Source organism: Pristis pectinata, chromosome 4, assembly GCF_009764475.1.
Source record: "Pristis pectinata isolate sPriPec2 chromosome 4, sPriPec2.1.pri, whole genome shotgun sequence".
Taxonomy (NCBI): Eukaryota; Metazoa; Chordata; class Chondrichthyes; order Rhinopristiformes; family Pristidae; genus Pristis; species Pristis pectinata.
In genome coordinates, this window is record NC_067408.1 from 67,126,109 (window position 1) to 67,152,578 (window position 26,470).

At 46.3% G+C, this 26,470-nt stretch overlaps 1 protein-coding gene and 1 pseudogene across 5 annotated transcripts in view; both read left to right on the plus strand.

Moving 5' to 3' along the window:
* The window catches only part of LOC127569144 (protein Shroom2-like), a 180,621-nt gene that overhangs the window by 29,082 nt on the left and 125,069 nt on the right, over window positions 1-26,470 (plus strand). The gene's annotated exons all lie outside the window — the stretch shown is intronic.
* On the plus strand, window positions 25,167-25,319 carry LOC127570104 (uncharacterized; annotated as a pseudogene).

Sequence of the window (26,470 nt, forward strand, 5' to 3'; positions counted from 1 at the left end):
AATCTTAAATCTATGCTCTTTTGTTTTTGGGTACCCCTACCATGTGAAGAAGATTCTGACTATCTACCTATCTATACCTCCTATAATTTCATACACTTCAATCAGGTCCACCCCTCAGCCTCCTTTGCTTCAAGGGAAACAAGCCCAGCCTATCCAATCTCTCCCTGTAATTGAAGCCCTCTGATCCAGGCAACATTCTGGTGAATCCCCCCTGCACTCTTTCCAGCACAGCCACGTCCCTTCCTATAGTGTGGCAACCAGAATTGCGCACAATACTCCCCAAGTGCGGTCTGACCAGTGTTTTGTAAAGTTGCGGCATAATGTCCCACTGAGGGAGGTGGTGGGGGTGTGGCCAATGTATACTGTAAAATTTGGCCCTCCTTTTAATCATTCACTTTGAACCCTCTGCAAAGGCCAATACCCTCATGAATGATCAGTGTGAAATTGAAAGAACTTTCATCTAAATTCTTTTTTTGGCTTAATTCCTCTAGTTCTGGTTAAAGGTAAGTGGCGTTCAACTGGGATGGCCACTTCTAGAGAGTGTTTTGGCAGAGTTTGCAGTGTAATTCCATCTCGTCACTTGTATCCGACTGTACAACTGACTGGCCCTGTCTGTGATGACGAATACTGCACTGCTTCTGCAGCTCTCAACGTGTGAGCTACCGGCTGAAGTCTTGCTGTGGGGCCGACACAGCGATCAGCAGCAAGCTGTAGCAGTGGAATGCAGCTGTTCTCGACAGAAGCTTGCATACATGAAGTGGGCCGGGAGTGGCTGCTGGTGACCTCTGTTTTTGGTTGGGAAGTAGCGGATAGACAGAGACGTTTGACGATGGGAGACTGATATCCCCACCGTCACCGTGATCCTGATGTACCGCCGGTGATCCTGATGTACCGCCGGTGATCCTGATGTACCGCCGGTGAATCCTGATGTACTGCCGGTGATCCCTGATGTAACCGCCGGTGATCCTGATGTACTGCCGGTGATCCTGATGTACTGCCGGTGATCCTGATGTACCGCCGGTGATCCTGATGTACCGCCGGTGATCCTGATGTACCGCCGGTGATCCTGATGTACCGCCGGTGAATCCTGTTCCCTTACCTGTCCTGTTACCAGTCTCTCACCTCCCATTGCCAAGTTGGAGAGCGAGCTCAAGGGTTGGACTCAGACCGAGAAGTGTTGGCTTTTAAGTAAATTTTGCCCCTCCTGTTTGTCATGTAATCTTCCCTGTCTTCCACCCTCTTAATTAAATTAATTTAATTAAATTTTAATTAAATTTTATTTACAGTGTGGTAACAGGCCCTCTCGGCCCAACGAGTCTGCACTGCCCATTTAAAACCCCAAATTAACCTACCCGTACGTCTTTAGAATGTGGGAGGAAACCGGAGCACCCGGAGGAAACCCACGCAGACACGGGAGAACGTACAAACTCCTTACAGACAGCGAGGGGAATCGAACCCCGAGCGCTGGCGCTGTAATAGCGTCGCGCTAACCGCTACGCTACCGTGCCGCCCCTATTGTTCTCTGCTCCCCCTCCATCTCCACTTTCTCTGCCTCTTATTTCAATGCTAGCTTTCCCCCAGTTCTGATGAAAGGTTATCACCGTGAAACCCAATCTCTCCTCCTCTTCTCCCAGATGCTTGCCACAGCTGCCGAGCATTTTGAGCATCCTATGTTTTTATTTATTGTGGGAGCTGCTGCTTCCACCGTGTTGCCTTGAGTTTTCTACGTATAACCCCAGCCTGGTGCTCATTTTATTCCGGGGCACCAGAGTGCAAAAGTTCAAATCCTCTTAAAGCCAACATCTGAGCTCACTCTCCAACCTGTTCATCGGTACAGCAGGTTAGGTGGAAGAATGCCTGTATTGAGCTAAGGTTAGGTTAGCAGACTGCTGGTGTATATTAAGTTACAGATGGGGCATCCAGACTCACCTGCTGCAGGCACCAAGGTAATTCAATGTTCCAGCATCAGTTCTAACTCCCTTTTGCTGGAGAGCTCTTTGTTATGGAAATTAACACACGGAATCTGGCCATTTGGCCCAGTCAGTCCATGCTATCAATTACCCACCAAGTTCAGTATCCCTTCAACCTTTCATCCATCTATTGAATCTAATGCCTCAACATGGGTATCGGTATTGATTTATTATTGTCACGTGTACCAAGATACAGTGGAAAAACTTGTTTGCGTGCCATCCAGACAGATTATGCAATACATAAGTACATTGAAGTAGTAAAAAGAAAACAGAATGTAGTGTTGCAGCTACAGAGAAAGTGCAGTGCAGGTAGACAAGCAAAGGACAAGGGCCACAACGAGGTACATAGGGAGATAAGAGTTCACCTTTAGCATATGAGAGGTCCATTCAACAGTCCTGATAACAGCGGGATGGAAGCTGTCCTTGAGTCTGGTGGTACCTGTTTTCAAGCTTTTGTATCTTGTGCCTGATGGGAGAAGGAAGAATGACCGGGGTTGGAGGGGTCCTTTGTGATGTTGGCTGCTTTCCCGAGGCAGTGGAAGTGTAGATGGAGTCAATGGAGGGGAGAGGGGGTAAGTTCAAAGAGGATGTGCGGGGCAAGTTTTTTTTACACAGAGAGTGGGTGGGTGCCTGGAATGTGTTGCCAGGGTGGTAGTGGAGGCAAATACGATAGAGGCATTTAAGAGGCTCTTAGATGGGCACATGAATGTGCAGAGAAAAGAGAGATATGGACATTGTGTAGGCAGAAGGGACTAGTTTAGTTAGACATTAGTTTACGAGTTTAATTAGTTCAGGCACAACATTGTGGCTGAAGGGCCTGTTCCTGTGCTGTACTGTTCTATGTTCTATCCACCCTGTCTGTCCTTATAATTTTGTATAACCTTATATTTGTCCTTTCACAGTCGAGATTTCACATCTGCATGCCAGTGCCCAAGGTGTTAGTTCTGTTGTTTGGAGATGGCACATTTGACATGAGGTGAAAACAGAGATTACCTCAGCAGACCGGGCAGCATCTGTAGAGAGAGAAACCAAGTCAGTTGTCTCAGGTCAATAACATTTCATTAGAGCTCGGAAAAGTTGGAAACAGGTGTGTTTTAAGTTGCAAGAAGGGGAAGAGATGGAGAGAACAAAGGGAGTGTCTGTGATCAGCTGGAGATCAAGAGACTGAATGACTGAATGGTGGCGGTGCTGGGTGAGAGTGTGTGGTGAAGGCTTGTTGATCACGGTTGATCTGTCTGCAGATAGAAGGGGATGAACCCAAGAAGGCTGCAGGGGCTGAAGAGAGCCCATGTATCTCTCCTGGGTGGGAATAGAGGGCCTAAGTACAGAATTGGCAAGAAATGAAACATGCAATTCAACACCTTGTTGTCTATGGTGGAGGCCAACCATGATGTTGGAGAAAGGGAATACGTCTTGCATGCACTGGTACAGAAGGTGTCATCATTGAGAGTAGATTCAGCGAGGCCAGAGGAACTGGGAGAACAGAATGGAATCTGTACAAGAGGTCGGACGGGAGGAAGTGTCAAGGTAGCAGTGGGAGTCTGAGGGCTTGTAATGGATATAGGCTGCTACTGTATTCCCAGAGATGGAGATAGTGGCTAGAGTATCTGGTCCACGTGCTAACCTTTGCTGGGGAGCTGCTGATGAGAGCGTTTTGGAATAGAAGGGGTCCATCCCTCTGCCAAACAATTCATTCACTTCGTTCATCTCTAACCCAGGTTCTCCAGAGACATTGTGGTCCTTCTGCCAGTTTTTATTAAAAGTGTTTAAAAGAACAGGTTTGAGGGGAGAGATTTAAAGGGACCTGAGGGGCAACTTCTTCATGCAGAGGGAGGAAACAAGCCTACCAGAGGAAGTGGTTGAGGCAGGTACAATAACAGCATTTAAAAGATATGTGGACAGGTGCTTGGATAGGAAAGGTTTAGAGGGATATGGGCTAAACACTGGCAAATAAGACGCATTCAGCTAGGCATTTTGGTCAACATGAACGAGTTGGGCTGCAGGACCTATTTTCTGTGCTGTATTACTCTGTTGCTCTATGAATTAGCTGGAAGAGCCATCTCCATAGGCCACCTCTAAAATGGGCACACTGTGACGACTCCCATGGGTGAATAGGTGCCTTTTTACCAGTACATGACTCGAATTGGACATGAAACGAAAGGTTTGCTTGTGACCAAAGTTCAGCAGCAGGCACCTGTGAGGGGAGGAGGTGCAAAATGGAAAGGAAGCAAAGAATTCCTACTAGAAGAAGTAAAAATAAATTCTGGGCCTGCAGTTTCACAGAGCAAGAATTCAAGGGCATTTTACGCCGGGCTCTTTCTCCTGTTTACTTACTGATGCTGCAATGGCATGTGGAATGCTGGAATCTTTGATTCTGTCGCGGGGGAGGGGGTGAGCAGATTCCCCAGGGAGTTGGAACTGTGGAAATGTTAACAAGCAGCATTTGAGGGGCTGGAGGGGTTAATGCAAAGTGGGTTGAATGTTCCAGGAATGTCCCAGCCCCCCTCTTTAGTGCCTGCCACTGGGTCCCTGTGCAGACCTCCCCTCCTGCTTTCAGGAGCACATTAACCGTTGCAGCAAGCCAGGCAGATAACCGGGTGGCCTTGGGCTGGGAGAGCTGGGTGATTATTAATCGTATTGACATATGTTGAGGGCTGCTTTCACTGGGCGGCCCTGCGTCAGGGGAGCTGGAAATCTGAATAACACAATGTGGTAGATGCTGAAGTGGTAGCTGTGGCCAGACAGGCACTGATACATCCATTGTAAAATGCCTCTTCCCGATGTTACAGTTACATTCCGATGATTTCTGCACACCTGAGACATTGGCAGATTTTCGGGATAGTTGGATGGGGTAGATCCTGAAGAAGTAGCAGTTGTCAGACAGATGAAAAACGCTCTGATGCTGGAGGAACACAGCAGGTCCAGGCAACATCCGCGGAGGAAAGCAGACAGTCAACATTTTGGGGCAAGACCCTTCTTCAGTCCTGAAACGATGGACGCCTGCTTTTCCTCCACGGATGCTGCCTGGCCTGCTGAGTTCCTCCAGCATCACCACGTGTTTCATCTAGATTCCAGCATCTGCAGTCCTTTGTTTCTCTAGTTGTCAGAAAGATGCTGATATACTGTATATGTCCTGGAAAAAGTCTTCCCATTATGCAGTTAAACTCCGATAAGTCAGCGCACTCAAGGCTTTGGCAGATTTTTGGGATAGTTGGATGTTGTTATTATACCCCAGAACTCTTTTATTCACTTCTTTAGATGTTACATGCTATTATAATAAACTTTCCAGTGAACGCAGTAAGTTACAGAACATGGGGTCCTGGTTAATTTAAAGAGAGTGCAGAGCTGTGGTCATGGTGAGTCGGAGGGGAGCATGGGAACTGGGCCCAGGGTGGGTCAGGGGGAACTGGGGCCAGGTGGGTCAGGGAGGAACTGGGCCCAGGGGTGGGTCGGGGGGAACTGGGGCCAGGGTGGGTCGGGGGAACTGGGGGCTAGGGTGGTCAGGGGAAACTGGGGCCAGAATGAGTCAGAGGAGAGATGGCATCAGGAATGGCGGAAGATTTGCATCTGAACCAAAGTACAAATGCGACAGCAGTTCCCTGCTGTGGAGCAGTAGTTCTAAAGCAGAATCTGAAGCCCATGGGTGACCAGCTGTTTACTGATATAGCAAGAAGCCATCTACTGCATGTAAGTCCATTCAAAATGCCGAATGTTTTCACTGCTAGAAAGGAGGGCTCACATCTTCAGTGGACTAGTCTGAGCCGAGAGAGAGTGTGAATCAAAGCAATTCTGGTCACGTGATTTCTTCAGAGGGGAAGTTTTCAAATCAAAAAGCCACAGAGAGGAAGGCCACAGGGTATTGAAGCCAGTGTGAACAATGGAGAAACAGGCTTTTATCACTCTCATACCAACAGTAGCAATGATGGAAAGCAGAATAATTTCTAGACAAATGTATAGTAAAATAACCAGTGCATCAGCAGATCGCTCAGTTATGGGCAAGGATGCATATCTGTTCAGTCAAGCTACAAATGGCCTCCTCTGTCATAAGAGAACACAAAGATGGCCACAAGTACCGAAGAGGAAAATCTTTGAAAAGCTAGAGCAAGCATTCAGATGGCTACACATTCACAGTGGAAAGCTCAAAGTGAGTAGTTGTTTATTGGGCTAAAACTAGATGAAAATGGATTGCGACCAGTCAAAGGAGAGGAATATTCTGGGATGACATGACTTAGTCACATTCATTTCTATTTGAGTGCTTTATGGAGCAAAGCATTATTGATTATGAACACATTTCATAGTATCACCAGTGTTAAATGGTGGAGGGAGGAATCGGTGACAAGTGTCAAAGAAGCAGTGAAGAAATGGGTAGCACAAGGGAGCTCCTGTTTAATAATGAGACATCAATTGGCACAACCTTTTGCTGAACTGCAGGACAGCGCAGGTTAATGCTACTGTGGAGTTGCTCGTGTGCAGGGACACAGAACAACAACAGTTCAGTTCAGCCAAATCAAGGGGCAGTTGAGACAGCAACAAAATCTTGATCCATGGGATTAGTTTTAAGCAACTTGATGGCAGTTCCTTATGTAAATACCACCTTGCAAATCTGATATTTGGAAATGGGGAGAAACAAAGTTTTTCACTGTACTTCAGTACATGCGATAATAATAAACCAACTACCAATCTAGCTTGTTTTCACTCTTTCCTAGTGCCGATGAAAGGTCTTCGATTGAAATGTTAACTCTGTTTCCCTTTCCACAGATGCTGTCTGACCTGCTGAGTGTTTTCAAGCATTTTCTGCTTTTATTTGGAAATGTGGTGTTGGAGTGAAAGTTCAAATATGTGGTCTATAGCAACATCCTGTTAAAATGGGGGATAAAATCAAGGCAGGTCGATAAGATGGTTAAGAGATATATGGGGTATGTGGCCAAGGTGTGGAAGAGCAGAGAGCTCATGCTGGAATTCTATAAAACGCTAGGGCCATACCCAGAGCATGATGTAGAGTCTCGGTCACTACATGACAGGAAGGACGTGAGAGTTCCAGAGAGGGAGCAGAGGAGGTTTCAGGAATGTTGTGAGTGCTGGAGACATGAAGGGACACTGTCTAGCCTGGGAGTTGTCTTTGGGCAACGGAGGCTGTGGAGAGGTTTAATTAAAGTGTGCAAAATAATGAGAAGTCCAGACAGAGCAAACAGCAAGGGACCTCATTCCCTTCACACAGAGGGAGTGAAAACTAGGGGAGATGGATTAATTAATGGGTGGGTGAATGAGGAAGATCTTCGCCCAAAGTGTGGTGGGGGCCTGGAACTTGTTGCCTGAAAGGGTGGTGAGGCAGAAATCCTTGACACCTATAAAAAGTACCTGAATAACGGTGTTAAGAGCTGTAGCCAACAAGGCTGGGACAGAGAGCTGGCAAGTGGAGATACCAAAAAATGGCTTAATTTTGGGTCGTCTGAATGCAGTCCGGCAAATGGCCTCCTTCAAACTCCATCATTGTGTTATTCTGTGGTGTGGACCATAAACATGTGGCTTATAGTCACCGAACCATTAGCATGGGAGTACCCTCACACGTAGACTGAGTGGCTATAGAGCCATGGTCATAGGGTTGTACAGCACAGAAACAGGCCTTCAGCCCAGCACATCCATGCCGACCTTTTGCCTGTCTGCACTAATCACATTTGCCCGCATTAGGACCATATCCTTCTGTGCCTTGCCTATTCAAGTACCTGTTTAAATGCCCCTTAAACATTAGTTCAAGAAGGTGTTATCTTCTGGATTAATTTGTGAAAGGCAGTGAATAGCTGGTCTTGCTAGTGTGTGCTGAGGGTTGGTGGAGGGCCAAGCTGAAGCAGCTGGGTCTCCTGCCAGGCCAGTTAGTTTTGGCTCCTCACAGTGCGAACCTTCTGCATCCGTGAAATGATAAGACAAGATATTTTTATTAGTCACATGTACATCGAAACACACAGTGAAATGCTTCTTTTGCGTAGAGTGTTCTGGGGGCAGCCCGCAAGTGTCGCCACGCTTCCAGCGCCAACATAGCATGCCCACAACTTCCTAACCTGTACGTCTTTTGGATGTGAGAGGAAACCAGAGCATCTGGAGGAAACCCACACAGACACAGGGAGAACGTACAAACTCCTTACAGACAGTGGCCGAATTTGAACCTGGGTGGCTGACGCTGTAATAGCGTTACGCTAACTGCTACACTACCGTGCCTGGTGGGCACAGCAGGTGTAGTTAGAAGTGGGAACTTGTGAAGTGGGAAACTTGGCTCATAACCTTGTGCAGAAGATTGATTGAGGGGCCAGCTTTGGCTCACTATTGGCTCACGATTGGCACTGTGACTTCAGAGTCAGATGGCCATGGGTTCAAGTCCCATTCCAGTGACTTAAGCACAAAATCTAGGCTGACAGGTCATTGCAGTACCGAGGTAGTGCTGGGATGTTGGAGATGCTGGTTTTTTTTGGAAAGATGTTCAACCAAAGCCTTTCTGCACTATCAAACCATCACGTTGCCTTATTTTGAAAGAAAATAACAGGAGTTCTTAAATGTTATCACTCAGTGAGTTCCCCAATTATTTGGCCATTAAAGATTAATGTTCGTAAGAACTTGCCCCGACTCCATTTCTTACTGTACAACAGGGAGGGTCAACAGTACTTAATTGACTCTGAAACACTTTAAAACATCTTCAGATTATGGTGTTATGTAAACACAAAAAGTAGTTAAGATGAGCTGTCTTGAGAAAATAGTTTCCAAGTGGAAATGTGTGAAGATGCACATTTTAAATGGTGGCAAAAAATAGTGTCAGATAAATGCCTGATTATCGTCAAACTGAGGGTAATGTTTCAGTGTGAGCAATATTAGATTCTGACAAAATTGACTTTTCATTGGATTATTTCACACTGAGCTCTGGCTAGTTGCACTGTGTGCCTGAGGGAATAAGGTGGGGTTGTGTGTACGTGTCTGTATGTGAATGGATACAGAGAATTTACTTTTGCCTTGCAAAGCTGTGGATTTAGGTGGAACAGGTGCTGGGATAAATGCCTTTCCTCCAGTAGGTGTGTGGGTACACCTGAGAGGGTAGTAGAAATCTGGAAGTCTTTCCACCAAACGGCTGTAGATGCTGGAATGATCGGAGCTTTCAAAATTTGGGTTGTTGGATGTTTGGAGAGGGGTGGTGGAGAGGAACTGAGGTGCACCTGATCTTGGTTAATACATAAGTCCCTGCAGGGATCATCGCAGTGTGATGCAAGTACTTTGTGTAGTGTGGCCATGTGCAAGCTCCTTCCCTATGGGTACAGAAGGGGTATCATGTCAACTGACCCAAAACCGATTCCTGCCACATATCAGGAGAAAACCTGGCACTGCTGTGCACTGCAATCTGTGGGAAGTACTGATCCTGAGAAAGTCATGGAGTCATACTGCATGGAAACTGGCCCTTCGGCCCACCATGTCTGCACTAACCATCAAGCACCCATCTACGCTAATCCTAATTTTCCTCCCGCATTCCCTTCAACTCTGCCCCCACCCCTCCAGTTCTCCTGCCATCCACCCACCTAGGGCAGTTTTACAGTGGCCAGTTAATTTACCAACCGCGTGGTCTTTGGGATATGGGAGGAAATCAGAGCACTTGGGGGAACCCACGGGGTCTCAGGGAGAGCATGCAAAACTCCACACGGACAGCACCTGAGGTCAGGATCGAACCCAGGTCACCGGAGCTGTGAAGCAGCGGCTCTACAAGCTGCGCCACTGTGGCACACACAGTGAAAAGCGGTCAGTAACATTTGAAGAAGTACGTGGGATTTCTCACCGGTATTGTGGCTATTGCTGTTTGCAGGAGTTTGCCCGGTGCAGAATGTTTGGCTGGGCTACCTTGCAATTAGACTAGAATCTGAATCACTTTGCAGTGCTCTGAGGTTGTGGCAGGTGCTCTGTAAATGCAGTTCCTCCCTGTTCTTTCAGCACACCACACCTGGCAGTGCTTCTAGTTAACCATCAGGAGAGGGAGAAACTTGCACATGGTGTAATTTCTTACCCTGTGCTTCCTTTTCACTGAAGTGTGCCGTTTCTAACCCAGGGTGTCAGGTTCACCATGAGCCAACACTATCGGAGGCTGAGGTGTGGTTGGCTTTAGTTTAACTGACCTTAGCACTGGCTCCTTGCAGCCCAGAACCAAACACTGCAAATAAAAGCAGAAAATGCTGGAGGTACTCAGCAGGTCGTGGCAGCAACTGAGTATTTGCAGCATTTTTGCTTTTATTTTTTGTGTCCCGGTCTTCAGCTGAGGAGGCTTCTGTTGCAGTTTGATCTGCTGCATTGTTTGCTCTGACAGATTGGATTTCTGTATGAGGGAGCCCAACATTGCTGTAATGAGTAGGCGTGATGTGTCATGTACAAAGTGTGGTCACAAGTCACAGTGAGGCTCTGGAACAGGGCTCTGTCTGTCCAACATTAGACGGCTCAGATGGTTACTAAGTCCTTCACGGAGCAATAATTTTTCTCGGCGCTATGTAATTGAGGTGGGTTTAATCCTGAGTAAGTTCATGCTCCCAAAAGTTCACTGACACTGGGAAGTTCCGTGGTGCATCTTTGGCTACGAGACCCCGAAGCAGCTTGAGGATGAACAGGACGATGCCTCTCCTTGCAGAAGGCAGGGATATTCATGTCAGCTGTTCTGGTGGTGCATCGTTGTCAGGTGCTGGGTCTTAATCCACAGCACTCGCCTGGAAGAGCCACTGGTAAATAAAGTACTTGCCTAGCTTGGACGGCACCTTGTTTCCACACACCCCTGCACTGAACAGACTGCCCCAGACCCCATTTCTCCATGCCACCTGATACCTGCTTGCCCACAAATTTTGAGGGGCCTGCTTTGATGTCACTGCCCAGCTTAATGCCAACCCACTCCCCTTGCATGCTCCAACTGCGCCCGACCCTAGACAGGGTCTGTAGCTGACCTCCTGAATCCAACCTCGGAGCCCAGGAGTGGTCTGATGGAGGTGTACAAAGTCAAGAGGGGTATAGATTGGGTGGACAATAGTAAACTTTTCCCCGTGGCAAAAGTATTATAACCAGAGGGCATGGGTGGAAGGTAAGCAGCAAGAGGTTTAGAGGAGATACGACGAAGAAGTCTTCTCACCTAGAAAGTGGTTGGAATGTCGAATGTGCTGCCTGAAAAGATGGTGGAGGCAGAGACTCTCACCAACGTTTAAGAAGTATCTTGGTGAGTCCTTGAATGACCAAGGCATAACAGGCTGATAAGTGGGATTAGTAAAGAAGGATGCTTGATGTTCGGCATGGACACAGTGGGCCAAAAGGCCTGATCTGTGACGTACGACTCTATGACTCTTGGAGTACCAGGCAGCTGGTCTTTGTCTGCGTGACAGCACTGTGGTTACTGGTGATTTTATGTGATAACAGAAGATCCAGGAGTAGGAGTCTAACCTTTCCCTCTGAGCCTGGTCTGCCATTACTCCAGGTCAGGGCTGATCTTCCACCTCGGCTCCATTTCCCTTTGTTCCATTAACATCCAGAAATCTATCAATGTCTGCTGTGGATGAACTTAGTGACTGAGGCCCTTCAGGGTAGAGAATTCCAAAGGTTGGCGGCACTCTGTGTGAAGAACTTTCTCCTCATTTCAATCCTAAATCGCCTCTTCCTTGTGCTGAGATTGTAATCCCTGGTTCTACACTCCTCATTGTCACAGGAAGGAAAGAGGACATTCATCCCCTCAGGCTCGTTCTGTCACTCAACCCACTCCATCATTCGGAGGAGGCGTTGCGAATGACGAAGGGCCATCTCATACATGCAAAAGTCTGAGGAAGCCAACCACAACAAAGGCACCAACGCACAAGTGTAAAAGTTAGAATCCTCGTCCTCCCTTCATTAACCCTGTGGAGCCTTGTAAGAATTAAGAAATGTGTGTGGTTTGGTGAGATTGCCTCTCATTCTCTTGAACTTGAAAGACCAAAGTCCCAAATCTACTCGATCTGTCCTTGTACAGGAAACCCTCTATCCTTGGAACCAGGCTGGTGACTCTTTGTTGCCCTGTGTTGAGGCAGTAACCAAGATATTAAAGCCATTCATGCACACATTTTAGGCTGCATTGGATGTGCTGAGAATGTAGTTCCCAAATCTATCAAGTTCCTAGGTGTAAATATCACCGACAATCTGTCCTGGTCCAGCTACGTGGACACTATGGCCAAAAAAGAACACCCAACACCTCCACTTCCTCAGAAGGCTAAGGAAATTCAGCATGTTCCTGGTGATTCTTACCAATTTTTATTGCTGCACCATAGAAAGCATCATATCCCAATGCATCACAGCTTGGTATGGAAACTGCTGTGCCCAAGACCACAGAGAGTTGTGAACGCAGCCCAGTCTATTATGAAAATCAGCCTCCCCTCCATTGACTCCGTCTACACTTCCTACTGCCTCAGAGAAACAGCTAACGTAATCAAGGACACCTCCCACCCCAGTCATTCTCTCTTCTCCCCTCTCCCGTCGGGCAGAAGATACAAAAGCTTGAGTGCACGAACCACTGGATACGAGGACAGCTTCTATCCCACTGTTATCAGACTCTTGAATGGACTTCTTATGCGCTAAAGGATGAAATTCCAATCCTCCCTTGATAAGAGTTATGGAATTTAATGCGGGCATGTGGGATTAGTATAGATTGGCGTGATGCTCGACGCAGACACTGTGGGCCGAAGGACCTGTTTCAATGCTGAACAATTCTGACTCGATAACTCTTTATCTCCCAATCTACCTCGTTGTAGCCCATGCTTTTTTTTAAAGAGTACCTGCACTGCCCTTTCTCTATAGCACCATATTCTGCATTCTGCTTTCTTTTTTACTACTTCAATGTAATTATATATGGCATGACAAAAAACTTTTCTCTATATCTCAGTACATGTGATGATAATAAACCAATACCAATATCTCATCTGTGTGGGTAAGTCAACCAGAGAGTTCTTGGAACAAATAAATAAATTAAGAACATCTCTCACATTCTTGGGGTGTGCTGAAATGTTTTACAGCTGGGGAAGAATTTGAGAATTTACTGCCTGGGTTCCACGTTCATCCCTGGAATGGGATGTGAACTCTATTGCTTCTCACTTAGGTGTTGGTGCCTTTGCTGAGGCTGGTGTCTGAGACATTCACGTGTACAAAATGGCCCTTAATTTCTGCAACGTTTCCTCCCATTCTTCCCCCTAAATGGTGAAGTAGGTTGAAAGATAGAACAAGCCTGAGGGGATGAATATCCTCTTCCCATTTCGATAACATTGAGACATCAGAACCTTACCTATTTGTTGGCCATGCATGGAGTGCCCAGCAATGGTCATTGAAAGCAGAGAATGCTGGAAAATACTCAGCAGGTCCGTCAGCATCTGGGGGGAGAGAAATGGTTTGAGACCTTTCACCGGAACTGTGAATGGATGGAAATTATGTGAAGTGCAGAGGAGAGGGGAAGACAACAAAAGGGCAGATGTTTGTTATGGCGGAAGCTGGGAGAGGGTTGATGATAAAAGAGGTTGATGGTGCTGCAGCCGAAATGTTCCGCGGGCTGGCTCTGTCACGTGTGTGCCTCCCGCACAGACTCCAAGTAGACGCTCTTGAACTTTGACTTTTTACACATTAGTTAAAACTATGATGAGAAGCACAATGAGCTTTTTGCTAGTCGTGAGTACTTGCAGTTTTTAGTTACCGGTGGTAGATTTTATATATGAAAAATAATTACTTGAGCTGTGTTAGGGGTGCACATTTTACTTAAATTATTGTGGTTAATCTGTGTGTTGCCACAGCAACCTCTGTCAAGTTGTCACTGCTGTTGGGTAATACTGGTGTAATGCTTCTCATGATTTATTATAAGGCTGTTAACTATTATACTGCCAGCCTCATGCAAAGTTGCAACTGTTCTATTCTCCATCAGTATCGTTCTTCTAACATATATGAAGGAATTGATTGTTATGAGAATTGAACTGAGTTGGTTTAAACTAAATATGTTTGGGCTGTTTTTGCATCATTGGATTGAGTTACTGTTATGTATATTTGAATTTCTGTTTATCAATGAGAAAAAAAGTTGTGCTGATTTTACAAACAGCTCAGAAGATGGATGCTACTGGTTAGAATGCAGAGAATGTCCACAGAGAGGGAATAATGAGCACATGACTCCATCCTTTTCCCGTAGCTTTAGGGAATTGTTTTTGACTGCCCTTGGTAGTGGTTTTGGTGTGACTGATGGAAACCTTTTGGGAGTGTTCCCTTGCTTTTGAGGTTGCACAATTGTTTTGGTGTGGAATTTGTCCAATTTATCTATTGCCTTTCAGAAAATGGATACAGTATATATTCCATTAGTTTAATTATGGGTAGTGTTAAGGTGATTATTCAATGAAATGAAACAATTATAGCAAGTGTATGTAGAGCGATACGATATGTGTTACTATAGAAAATGGACGTTTCTAACTTACGGACAGTTCTCAGGAACGGAACCCTTACGTAACTTGGAGACTGCTTGTATAGGTTGTCCCCTGATGGAGCTTACTCCCCAGATTTGCATTTTCTGCATTAGTTGCATTAAGAATTATAGTAAGTGTATGTAGAGTGATAAAATATTGGTAGCGATAGAAAATGGACATATATGACTTATGAGGAAATCAGCTCACAGACAGTTCTCAGGAATAGAACCCTGAACCTAACCTGGGGACTGCTTGTACATCAATCGATCAGCTGCAGCTCAAACCCTTGACCACCTTCCTGGAGCAACTGGGGATGGATACAATGCTGGCTTGTAGTTCAAGAATGTTGTTTATTAATGTAAGCCCAGTATGTTTGTAACTGGATTGAATCCACCATTCCTTCCTCACCATTCCTCCTCTTGTGCTGCCCAGCCAGGTCTAGAGCCAGATCCAATGACTTTGGTGTTCTTATGTGTGATGGAGTCACCTGCTGATGTCCAGTCTGCTGAAACTCCCGAGCTGGCTTTGTCTGCCTGCCTTCTGCTGTCCTGCCTTAGTGTTCTGTGTGGACTGAGTACATACAAAGAAAAACATTTGTGAATTCAAATGTAGTCAGAAGTGGGAGAATTTATAATGGGGAACAAAGAAATGATGGGGCAATTAAACAAATACTTTGGTTCCCATCTTTCTTGGAAGAAGATGCAAATAAATTCCAAGAACTGCTCAGAAACCAAGAACCTCACGAAAAGGAAGAAGGAAACTAGTATTGATTAAAATAAAACGTTGCTGGAGAAATTAATGGGAACTGAAAGCTGATAAATCCCAAGGGCCTGATAATCTGCATCCCAGAGTACTAAAAGGTTACCATGGAAATAGTGGTTGTCATTTTTCTAAGCCTGCCCACCATCTACAAGGTTCAAGTCAGGAGTGTCTGGGTGAGTGCTGCTTTAACAATGCTTAAGAAGCTCGACACCATACAGGACATAGCAGCCCACTTGCTAGGCACCCCATCCACAACCATTCACTCACTCCACCACCGACCCACAGTAGCAGCACCTTCCAAACCCATGACCTCTACCAGCTAGAACGACAAGGGCAGCAAAAAAACCACAGGAACACCACCACCTGGAAGATGCTCTCCAAGCCACATACCATCCTGACTTGGAAAGATGTCGCCGTTGCTTCACCTTCACTGGGTCAAAATCCTGGAAGCCTCTCCCCAACAGCATCGTGTGTATACCCACACTTCAAGGACTGTAGTGGTTCAAGAATGCAGTTCATCACGACCCTCTCAAGAGCAACCAGGGATGGGCAACTAAATGCTGGCTCAGCTTGTGAAGCCTACACCCCTTGAATGAATTAAACAAAATTACATTTTGGAGGGTAGCAAATGAATCTCCAGTCTTGTTAAACCAAGGAGGGAAAGAGAAAAAAGGGAACAACAGCCTAACTTCAGTTGTGGGGAAAATGCTGTTTTTTTATATAAACATTGGGGTAACATGACACTCAGAGAACATCAGTGGGATTAGACAAAGTCAAAGTTTTTTAAGGATGTAACTGGTAGAATAAACAAGTGAGAACAATGGGTGTGGTGTACTTGATACGGACTTTGATAAACTCTCATGTAAGAGGTTAGGGATTGAGGGTAATATACTGGATTGAAAATTAGTTGACACAGAGGAGGAATAAATTAGTCTTTTTCAGATTAGCAGCCAAAGACTAGTGGAGTATCAGAGGGATCAGTGCTGGGCCCAGCTATTCACAATACACATCGGTGATTTGGGTGAAGGAATTGAACATAATATTCCTGAGGTGGCTGATAACATGAAACTGGGTGGAATCTTGAGTTGTGAGGAAAAACAGAAAGTCAGAGAATAACTTAAATGGTGATAGATTGGGAAATGTCCTTGTACAGCAGACCCTGAAAGTAAACATGCAGATGAGTCAAATAGTTAAGAAGGCAGATGGTATGTTGGCCTTCATTCCAGGAAGTTCTGAACACAGGAGCAAGGGTGTCCTTCTGCAGTTATACAGGGCCCTGGTGAGATTACACCTGTGCAGTTATGGACTCCTTACCTAAAGAAGAATATACTTGCCACAGAAGGTATGAAGCAAAGGTTCACCTGATCCCTGGGATAATGGGACTGCTGTATGAGGAGAGGTAGACTCTGCATTCAGGAGAGTGTGAAGAATGAGAGGAGGTCTCAATGAAATGCATAAGTTCTGAGAGGTCCTGATAGGCTGGGTACAGGAAGGTGATTTTCTCTGGCTTGCAGCATTTAGAACCGAGGTCACAGTCTGAGGATACAGGGGAAGACAGTTAGGACTGAGCTGAGGGATTTCATCACTCAGTGGGTGGTGAACTTGTGGAATTCTCCACAGCAGAAGGTTGTCGAGGCCAAATCATTGGGTATTTTTAAATTGGGTATTTTAAGAAGGGTGGCACGGTAGCGTAGCGGTTAGCGCGACGCTATTACAGCGCCAGCGATTGGGGTTTGATTCCCGTTGCTGTCTGTAAGGAGTTTGTACGTTCTCCTGTGTCTGCGTGGGTTTCCGCCAGGTGCTCTGGTTTCCTCCCACTTTCTAAAGACGTACGGGTAGGTTAATTTGGGTTTAAAATGGGCAGCGCGGACTTGTTGGGCCGGAAGGGCCTGTTACCACACTGTAAATAAAATTTTAAAAAATTTTTTAAGAAAGACGTATATTTCTGGACACAAAAGGTATCAGAGGTTTGGGGAAAGTGTGGGAATGTGGTACTGAGATAGAGGATCAGCTTTGATTGTATTGAAGGGTGTTTTACTTGCACTGGATTCCTGATGTGCAGACATCCTCATGCTGCAGACTGTAGAAGTTGGCAGCAGTGGTTAACGTGGACCTTAGTGTGGGGAGATGCAGTGATGAGCTTGTGATGGAGGTCAGAGAGCCCTCCCCCCTTCCCCCTCCTCTCTCCCCCCCTCTCTCCCCCCCCCCCCTCCCTCCCCCCCCATGGGGGGGGAGTTGGGCGGGTCACTGAACTTCCTCGTGGATAAAGAACATATCTGTGAGGGCATGGGAACTGTGCCAGCCTGGCCAGTACATAATCAGTGCAAACAGGATGGGAAAGGAAACATTTTGGGTGGAAAATTTAACCCAACAAACCTAATGCATGTTTATGTATACTTCCTGACTGCCAAAACTTACTGCATGTTAACCTGTTTTGTCATTGCTTGTGCATCACACATTTTCCATTATAACTCCCTGTGTACACATTATACAGTGTCCCAGCTCCCTGCTTTATACTGCATGGAAAAACTTTGAACCACTGGATATATGGCACGGAAAAATCACATTCGTCCCACCCATTACATGCCAACGTTTATCCTCCATTTGAGCCCCCTCCAATTTTCCTCATTTAAGTCTATCAGCATAATGCTCCGTCCCTTTCTCCCTCATGAGTTTGTCCAGCCTCCCCTTGAATTAATCAATTCAGTTCAGTTCTACAAACTGACTACTCTCTGGGTGGAGAAGTTTCTTTTGCATTCCCTCTTGGACTTACAGACATGCAAGCACAAGAACGACTTGTGGACTGCTCATCCTCAAGCTGTCTCAACATTTAATCTAATGGTGGCTGCTCTGATTCTAACCTCAACCGTGCTTTTTTGTCTACCCCTGGTAACCTTTCACCCCCTTGATTATCGAGAATCTATCTACTTCTCAGAAATATTCAACAACTCTGCTGTTACCAGGACTCGAGGGCCTGAGTTATAGGGAGAGGTTGGTCAGGCTAGGACTTTATTCCTTGGAGTGTAGGAGACTGAGGAATAGTTTATAGAGGTGTATAAAATCAGGAGGGGCATAGATAGGGTGAATGTACATGGTCTTTTCCCCATGGAAAAGGAATTAAAAACTAGTGGGTGTTGGTTTAAGGTGAGAAGAGAAAATTTAAAAAGGACCTGAGGGGCAATTTCTTCACAGGAGGTGTTTGTTGGGGTGGGTGGCCGGGTAGTCTGAGAGTTGGTGCGCTCTTGCTGCCACCTTTGCTGGACTTCTGTATCTTCCTGACCCTTACTGTCCAGGGGAAGTTGTGCATCAGGGCCAGGTTAGTAGTGGACCTTTGCTTTGTGGATGTGTAGAAAGCATTGCCCAGCAGATGGGGGATAATGTGAACTGACAACCCATACTGATGGTGGACGCTCTGCTGTGCAGGGCATTGAATGCCAGCATCTCCATCACATTGCCACCAAAGCATTCAACAGCAGATATGATGCCACCCATGGTTGAATATCTTCAGGGTAGTTTGCCCAGAGTGGCATCTCTTATGGGTGTTTACGGACAAGCTACCACAGGAACTGGTGGAGCAAGAGTTGGATTTAAATAAGGTGAGGTTCATCAACTGAAGGAATAGAAGAGCCTTTGCTTAACTCTTCTCTGATATTTTCTTTCATCTGTGGCTCAGTGGTAAGGTTGTTGCCTTTCTGCCAGAAGGATGTGGGTTAAGAATTCAGTTTAGAGCAGGCTTGCTCTTTTCCTTGTAGACCTTTGCAAGTAAAGACTCATCGGAGAGCTGTGGAAAGTCCACATTCAGTCTGCAGTTCCACCTTCTGCAGCACAAATAAACCAGCAATCTTAGCTTTATAGCGGATGTATGATCAAATTTAATGTTTAATTTATTGCAATCCCACCAATATCTGTTAAAAGGCCACCTGCAAGATATCCCGACCTCAGCCCATACTGCTGGTGATTCCCGTGTTTGGATCAAGGGGACCTGAGTAGAATGTAATCCACATGTTGCTGTCATTCTCTAAGTGGAGACATTGTGTGTCACTTTGGTTGGGCCTATGCTTTGGAACCAGGACATTAAAACCACCCAAGCACACGCTGGCACTTGAATTATACCTCAACACTATTAATCATCTGCAGCTTCCTGTGGATGCCCTCCTGAAACAGAAGTCTATCATTCTCAACCTTGAAGGTGCTAATATATCACTGGCTTCTGCAGCTTTATACAAAAGAGGGAAGGGGATTGAGAGCAAGAGAAAAGTGTTCCAGATTTCTCCTGCTCTCGTGTCAGGAAGTGCTTCCTGATTTTTGCACCTGGCTCCTTTTGCTCTGGATTCCATAATCAGAAAGATGAGTTTCTTTGCATTTACACTGTTGAATCTCTTCATTGCATTATTGACAATTTTTGTGGAGTGATTTGCCCTGTACGCTCTGGCCAGAGTTTGACGTTATTGGTTTAATTCTTACCTGACAAACTTTACCACAAAGACCTGGGCTGAGACAAACTTGCAGTGCTGAGGGGATGATGCACTTCTGTAGAGGGCATTAAACCAAGGCCCTATCAGTCCTTGTGAATGCAAAAGATTCCATGAAGAGCAGCAGAGTTATCCCTGCAATATTGTCCTGGGCAATAGTAGTTCCTTGGGGCATATGACTGAATCATTGTCACTTTGTAGCTTGTTGTGCATAGATTGGCTGCCATGTTTGCAGTGTGCTACCACGCGCTTTGGGAAATCTGGTAGTGGGGAAGAAAGGTGCTCTGTAAATGAAGATCTTTGTTGCTAGAGTGATGACTGAATGAATTAGATTGGTGGCAAATTATTAAACCCAACTGTTTGCAGCAAGCTTTGGACTCTTATCTGAGCAAAATGATCAAAAGCAAGTTTACACTGGCGACTGTGAATGTGGATTTACTTTCCCTGGATTTTAACTTTTTCCTGTACTTTGATCCATGCAAGTGGTGATTGTTAACTGGCTGAACAGTTAATTGACAACCCTCATGCAAGCGCCAAAGTATGCAGCAAAGGGAATGATCATTGCTAAGAAGGCGTTTCAGTGACAGCCTCCCGTGGAGCCTGCTGTGCCATGAACAACATCCAACCCTTGATGTATGACTTATTAGTGGTTTTACCTCCAGCTTTCAGTCCTCTTTGGACTCTGTACTCCTCATTGTTTCATTATTTTTCAACGTGACTCTGTCGATAGTTGCCCACTCATGCCTGCTGTGCTGGTCTGGATCACTTGGTTGGACTCTTGCCTCAGTGACGTGCTTTCCAAGTGAAGGTAGGTGTCGCCTGTACTCCGTAAAGCTCAGCTTCTGTGGAGTTGAGGTTCCAGTTGAAAGCTCATGGATCACATAATGGGGGAAGAAGGCTCAAGGTGTCATAGGATTATCATGAGAGTCATACAGTGCAGAAACAGACCCTTTGACCCAGCATGTCCATGTCGACCATCAGTAACCCATCTACAGTAAGCCCATTTACCAGCACTTGATCCATAGCCTTCTGTATCTTGACAATTCAAGTGCTTATCTGGAGACTGAAATATCGTGAGAGTACCTGCCTCTACTTCCCACCCAGGCAATGCGTTCCAGATTCCAGCTACCCAATGGGTGAAGAAATTTCTTTTTCAGATTCCCTCTAAACTTCTTCCCCCATCCCCCACTTACCCCGAACCTATGACTTTAGATTATAGACACCTCTGTGTGGGGAGAGGTTTCCTACACTCTACCCTTGTTGTTATAGACCTGAGAGTCATCAGTGCAGGCTGTCAAGGGGTATAAACCCAGTGCTTGAAACCATCTGTCCACATCTATATTGCGTTCAGAAGGTTTAGTGAATGTATGACACACCGTTGGTCCTGGATAGATGTGGGATGTTGTGGCTGTGGATTGGACTTGTGTCGAGTTTCCTTCTCTTTCTTGGTTTCGTGATGGCGGAGGGGGAGGTGTGGTTGACATTGGTGGTGCTGTCCGAGACTGCTGTGGGTGTATATCCAGGGCTCTCCTGTGAGTTTACACATCGTTTCCTTGTGTGTTAACATTGCTATTTGGGGATGTGGTGAGGTTTCCTCCAGTGTTTCAGTGGGATGGGTGCCTGCCAGAGTTGTTTGCATGCAGGGCTGGTTTGCCAGCACACCCAGTGATGGGCTGAAGGGCCTTGCCTCCCCAGTTCCACTGCCACCTGGTGGCCGCCGTTTGTTGCAGCTCAGGGTGCAGGAGCTGAATTCTCCCTCTACTCCACTAAAGACAGAGAATGGTGGAAACACTCAGCAGGTTGGGTAGCCTCTGTGGAGAGAGAAACAGGGTTAATGATTCTGGTCTGGGACCCTTCTTCGGAAGTGGGAAATAGAGAAAACAAAGTTAGTTTTCAGTAGCAGAGAAGATGAGGGGAAGGATGGGAAGAATAAAGAGATGAGATGAGATCTCTTTATTAGTCACATGTACATCGGAACACACAGTGAAATGCATCTTTTTGTGTAGAGTGTTCTGGGGGCAGCCCACAAGTGTCGCCACGCTTCCGACACCAACCCACAACTTCCTAACCCGTACGTCTTTGGAATGTGGGAGGAAACCAGAGCACCCAGAGGAAACCCATGCAGTCACGGGACAGAACATACAAACTCATTACAGACAGCGGCTGGAATTGAACCCAAGTTGCTGGTGCTGTAATAGCGTTACGCTAACAATACTGTGCCTGCACTACGCTACCGTGTGGTTTACATGGACTTGAGTAAGGCCTTTGACAAGATCCCACATAGGTTTAAAGGGTTGGGGCCCTTGTGATCCAGGACAAGTTGTCAAACTGGATCCAAAATTGGCATGGCAATAGGAGACGGTGATGGTAGAGGGTTGTTTCTGTGATTGGATTGTGACTGGAGGTGTCCCACAAGGGACAGTGCTGGGACCCTTGCTGCTTCTAACGACCATGAATGATTTGAATGTGGATATAGACTGCATGATCAGTAAGTTTGTGGATGTCACAAAGATTGGCAGAGTTGTTGATAGTGTGAAGGGGAGTCCTAGGCTCCAGAGAGATATCAATGTGTTGTTGAAGTGGGCTGAAAAATAGTAGATGGGAGTTTATTCTGGACAAATGTGAGACGATGCATTTGGGAGTACTAATGAAGCTATGACATACACCGTGAATAGTAAGGTCCATGGGAGTATTAGCGAACGGAGGGACATTGATGTACAAGTCCAAAGATCCTTGAAGGTGGCAGTGCAGGTCAATAATGCAATTAAGTCGGCATTTGGGATACTGGCCTTTATTAGTCGGCATTGAATACAAGAGCAGGGAGGTTATGCTCCAACTTTATAAAACATTGGTCAGACCTCAGCTGGAGTTCTGGTCATCGTGCAGAAGGATGTGATGATGCTTGAGAGGGTGCAGAGGAGATTCACCAAGGTGTTGCCTGGGATGGAACAGTTCAGTTATGAGGAGAGACTGGGTCTGTCCTTCCTAGAGCAGAGGAGGTTAAGAGGGGACATGATTGAGGTGTTTAGAATAGCTAGGTGGCACTGATGGTGTCACAGGTTGTGAAAGGTGGTCACATACCTGTGATCTTACTCAGCATTTGCTGTGTGAAGGGAACTTCTGTTGCTTGGTGTGGTGCAAAGTCGAGTTTATTGTCATATGCACAAGTACACATATGCACAGGTGCAATGAAAAATTTACTTGCAGCAGCGTCACAGGCACATAGCATCAGATACACAACATTCATAATAAAACATAAATTAAACATAAATTGAACATAAATTGGACAAAATTATACAAGAAAGAACACAATTAGAACAAAAAAAAGTCCATTGTAGTGCAAAATGGTCATGGTGTTGGTGTACTGAGGTAGTGATTAGGGTTGGTCAGGTATTTTCAAGAACTGCATGGTTGAAGGGAAGTAGCTGTTCTTGAACCTGGCAGTGTGGGAGTTCAGGCTTCTTTACCTCCTGCCCGATGGTACTTGTGAAAAGATGGTGGGGATCTTTGATGATAGATGTTGCCTTCTTGAGGCAGCGCCTCATGTAGATGCTACTGGGGAGGGATGTGCCTGTGATGTATTGGGCCGAGTCCATTACTCTGTTGTCTTGCTCTGAGGGCAGTGAATAGGGTAGGGTGTCGTCTCAGGGTAGTGAGAACGGACATTACCATCCCCAAGATCCCCCATCATCAATCCCCTGGGCATCCTGATTGACCAGAAACTGAACTGGACCAGCCACATCAACAACGTGGCTACAACAGCAGGTCAGAGGCTGTGTATCCTACAGTGCGTGGCTCATCTCCTGACTCCCCAAAGCCTTTCCACCATCTATAAGGCACAAGACATGGAGCATGATGGAACCATCTACAAAATACACCACAGTTACTCACCCAGGCTACTCCCACAGCACCTCCCAAACCCATCACCTCTACCACCAAGAAACACAAGGGTAGCAGGTACATAGAAACACTACCGTCTGCAGGTTCCCCTTAAAGTTACGCAGCTTCCTGACTTGGAAATACATCGCCGGTCCTTTGTTGTCACTAGGGTCTAAAGCCTGGAACTCCCTCCCCAACAGTGGTTCAAGAAGGCATCTCTCAGGGGCAAATGGGGATGGGAAATAAATGCTGGCTTTCCCAATGATGCCAAATCCCAAAAATTAATTTAAAGAAAGAATTCTGTGGACAGTGAGGAGGGGGAGAGTGCCTGATTCAGGAAGAGTGGGGAGATGAGACTGCCTAGCCCGGGGGTGGGGGGGGGGGTGTGGGCAGGAAGGTTCTAGCATTTTAAACGTGAAAGACGTGCATGTGGGTGTGCCCTTTTCTTTGTGAACATGCCTGCCAGTGCATTGACAGCAGATCGATGGATCATTCTGTCAGCTGAAGGGCGGGCCGCAAAGACAAATTGAGATACAGACCAGTGCTGATCCAACTGAATGACCAAACCCCAGCAGTTTTGTTGCACTGTAGAGGTGTCAACCAACCAGTTTTAGAGATCTGAGCTTCCTCACAGGGTGGGAGGGGGACGATGAATGGGTAGGGGTGTCTAGCCAAGCTAGCTGCCACGTACTTCACCGTTCTAACAGTCCTGCAACCTTTTGTATCCAAGCAATTTCATCTGCTTTCAATAAAGACTGATCCTGTAATTGTGGAGAATTTTAATCATGACTGCAGCCAGCCCCTTAATTACAAGCAGTAAAAGGTGCCCACAGAGCCTGTGTTTGAACCCTTGTGTGGGAGGAATGTTTACATTCCGCAGATGCCTTTGGAAATACTTGAGCGGCGGAGATGGAGTGGATGACCCCTGCAGTGGGCCACAGGTTTAGGGGCTCAGGAGTCTGCTCCGCTTTGTGCGGGATCGTCTGCAAGGATCGAGGAACTTCAGAGAGAGGAGGAAGGCTTTGCAGCCCCTCACGGCTGCTCCACCATTCAGCGTGTCCATGGTTCACCCTGTGTCTCCAATCCCCTTCCTGTCTAACTCCCATGGCTTCTGGTTCCCTGCTCCAGGAATTTATCCATCTTCACCTTGGCTACACTCGAGGGCCAAGCATCCACAGCCCTTGTCTTAATTCTAAATGGGCAACCTCCCCTGTTAGAGTGGGCACCCTTCCTCCCCCTGCATAGTGGGCACCCTTCCCTCTCCTCCTTCCCTACACAGTGGGCACCCTCCCCTCCTCACTCCCCCCAGAATTGGCACACCTCATCCTCACCCCCACACAGTGGGCACCCTCCTTCCTCTCTGCCCCCGGTTCAGAGTACTCTGCCCAATCTCTCAGCACTTCTTCCTGTCATTCCCTCTGAGAACCTTGTCTCAATGAGATCACTGCATCTCCTCCTAAACTCCAGCAGTTGTAGGCCCATCTCCCTCAACCTCTTCTCATACTCAATCCCTTCTCATACTCAACCCTTTCTTCCCAGGAATCAGACCAGTGAATCTACACTGCATCGGCTCTGTGCCAAGTAAATCTTCCTTTAGCTTGATGCACCATAATCGAGGTGTGTTCTCTGGACAGCTTACCTGGCAGGGGAGAGACTGAGATCAAAAAAAGGCAGTTCTCCCAGGACGAGGCGATCTCATTGCACTTTGGGTGCTCTGATGCCAAAAGCAGGTCTTCGACTGCAGAATTTGTGGTGGTGCGGGACTGCGTTCACGCTATCTTATGTAAAAGAGTTACTCTCGATCTCTGACCCTCTTGCAATAAAAGCTAGCCCACCACTTGTTGTCAGATTGCTCCTTATATTTTAGTGTTTAACTTTCTTCATTGCATGAGTGTGGACACCAAGTCGTCTCAGCACTGGTTTCTCACCATTTTAGAAGAAACATTCCACCTTCCTCCTATTCCTGTTGAAGTGAGCAATATTTTCCCAGATGACGGAATATCTGCCACCTTCTCAGACATTTCCAGATTCTGTACTTCCTTTGCATAGCTTCCTTTCCCATCTGACTTTGCACCTTGAATAAGTTACACTCGGAACAGAAGGGAGAAATTAAAATTGTTCTGTGACTTGGTCACCCTCTATGAATTATGAGGAGCCCTTACTTTGCACATGGTGCAGTGCTATTGACAATTGTAGGTCTGTATACTGCCTGATAGGGTGTGCACTTCACAGAAGCACTCCGCTGAGATGGAAATGTGACAGGATTTGGTGGTAAATTCGGCACATTTCATGAAACGGTTGTGTGGCAGTTACTGAATTTCAGATGTCAGGTGGTCTTGTGCTACACAAGCAGGTCTCCAGGGGTGTGTGCAACCAGAGGATGCGGGTGGGCTGAGAGGCAGTGGGACTCGCTGAGTGGGATTGGGATATGGGTGGCAGTTTGAATACAATAGTATTTGTGACTGTGGATTGAAAGGATTGAAGTAAATGCCTGATAGAGTCATAGAGTGAGGGCACGTACCACCAGACTTAAGGACAGCTTCTACCCCACAGTGATAAGACTATTGAACAGTTCCCTTATACAATGAGATGGACTATGACCTATGACCTCATGATCTACCTTGTTGTGACTTTGCACCTTATTGTACTGCACTTTCTCTGTACCTGTGACACTTTAGTCTGTACTGTTATTGTTTTTACCTGTACTACATCAATGCACCCTGTACTATCTTAATGTAACTGCACTGTGTAATGAATTGACCTGTACGATCAGTTTGTAAGACAAGTTTTTCACTGTACCTTGGTATGTGACAATAATAAACCAATACCAATAGAGTGATACTGCCCTTTGGCCCAATTCATCCATGCTGACCAAGAAAACCATCTAAGCTAGCCCCATTTGCCCGTGTTTGGCCCATATCCCTGTAAACCTTTC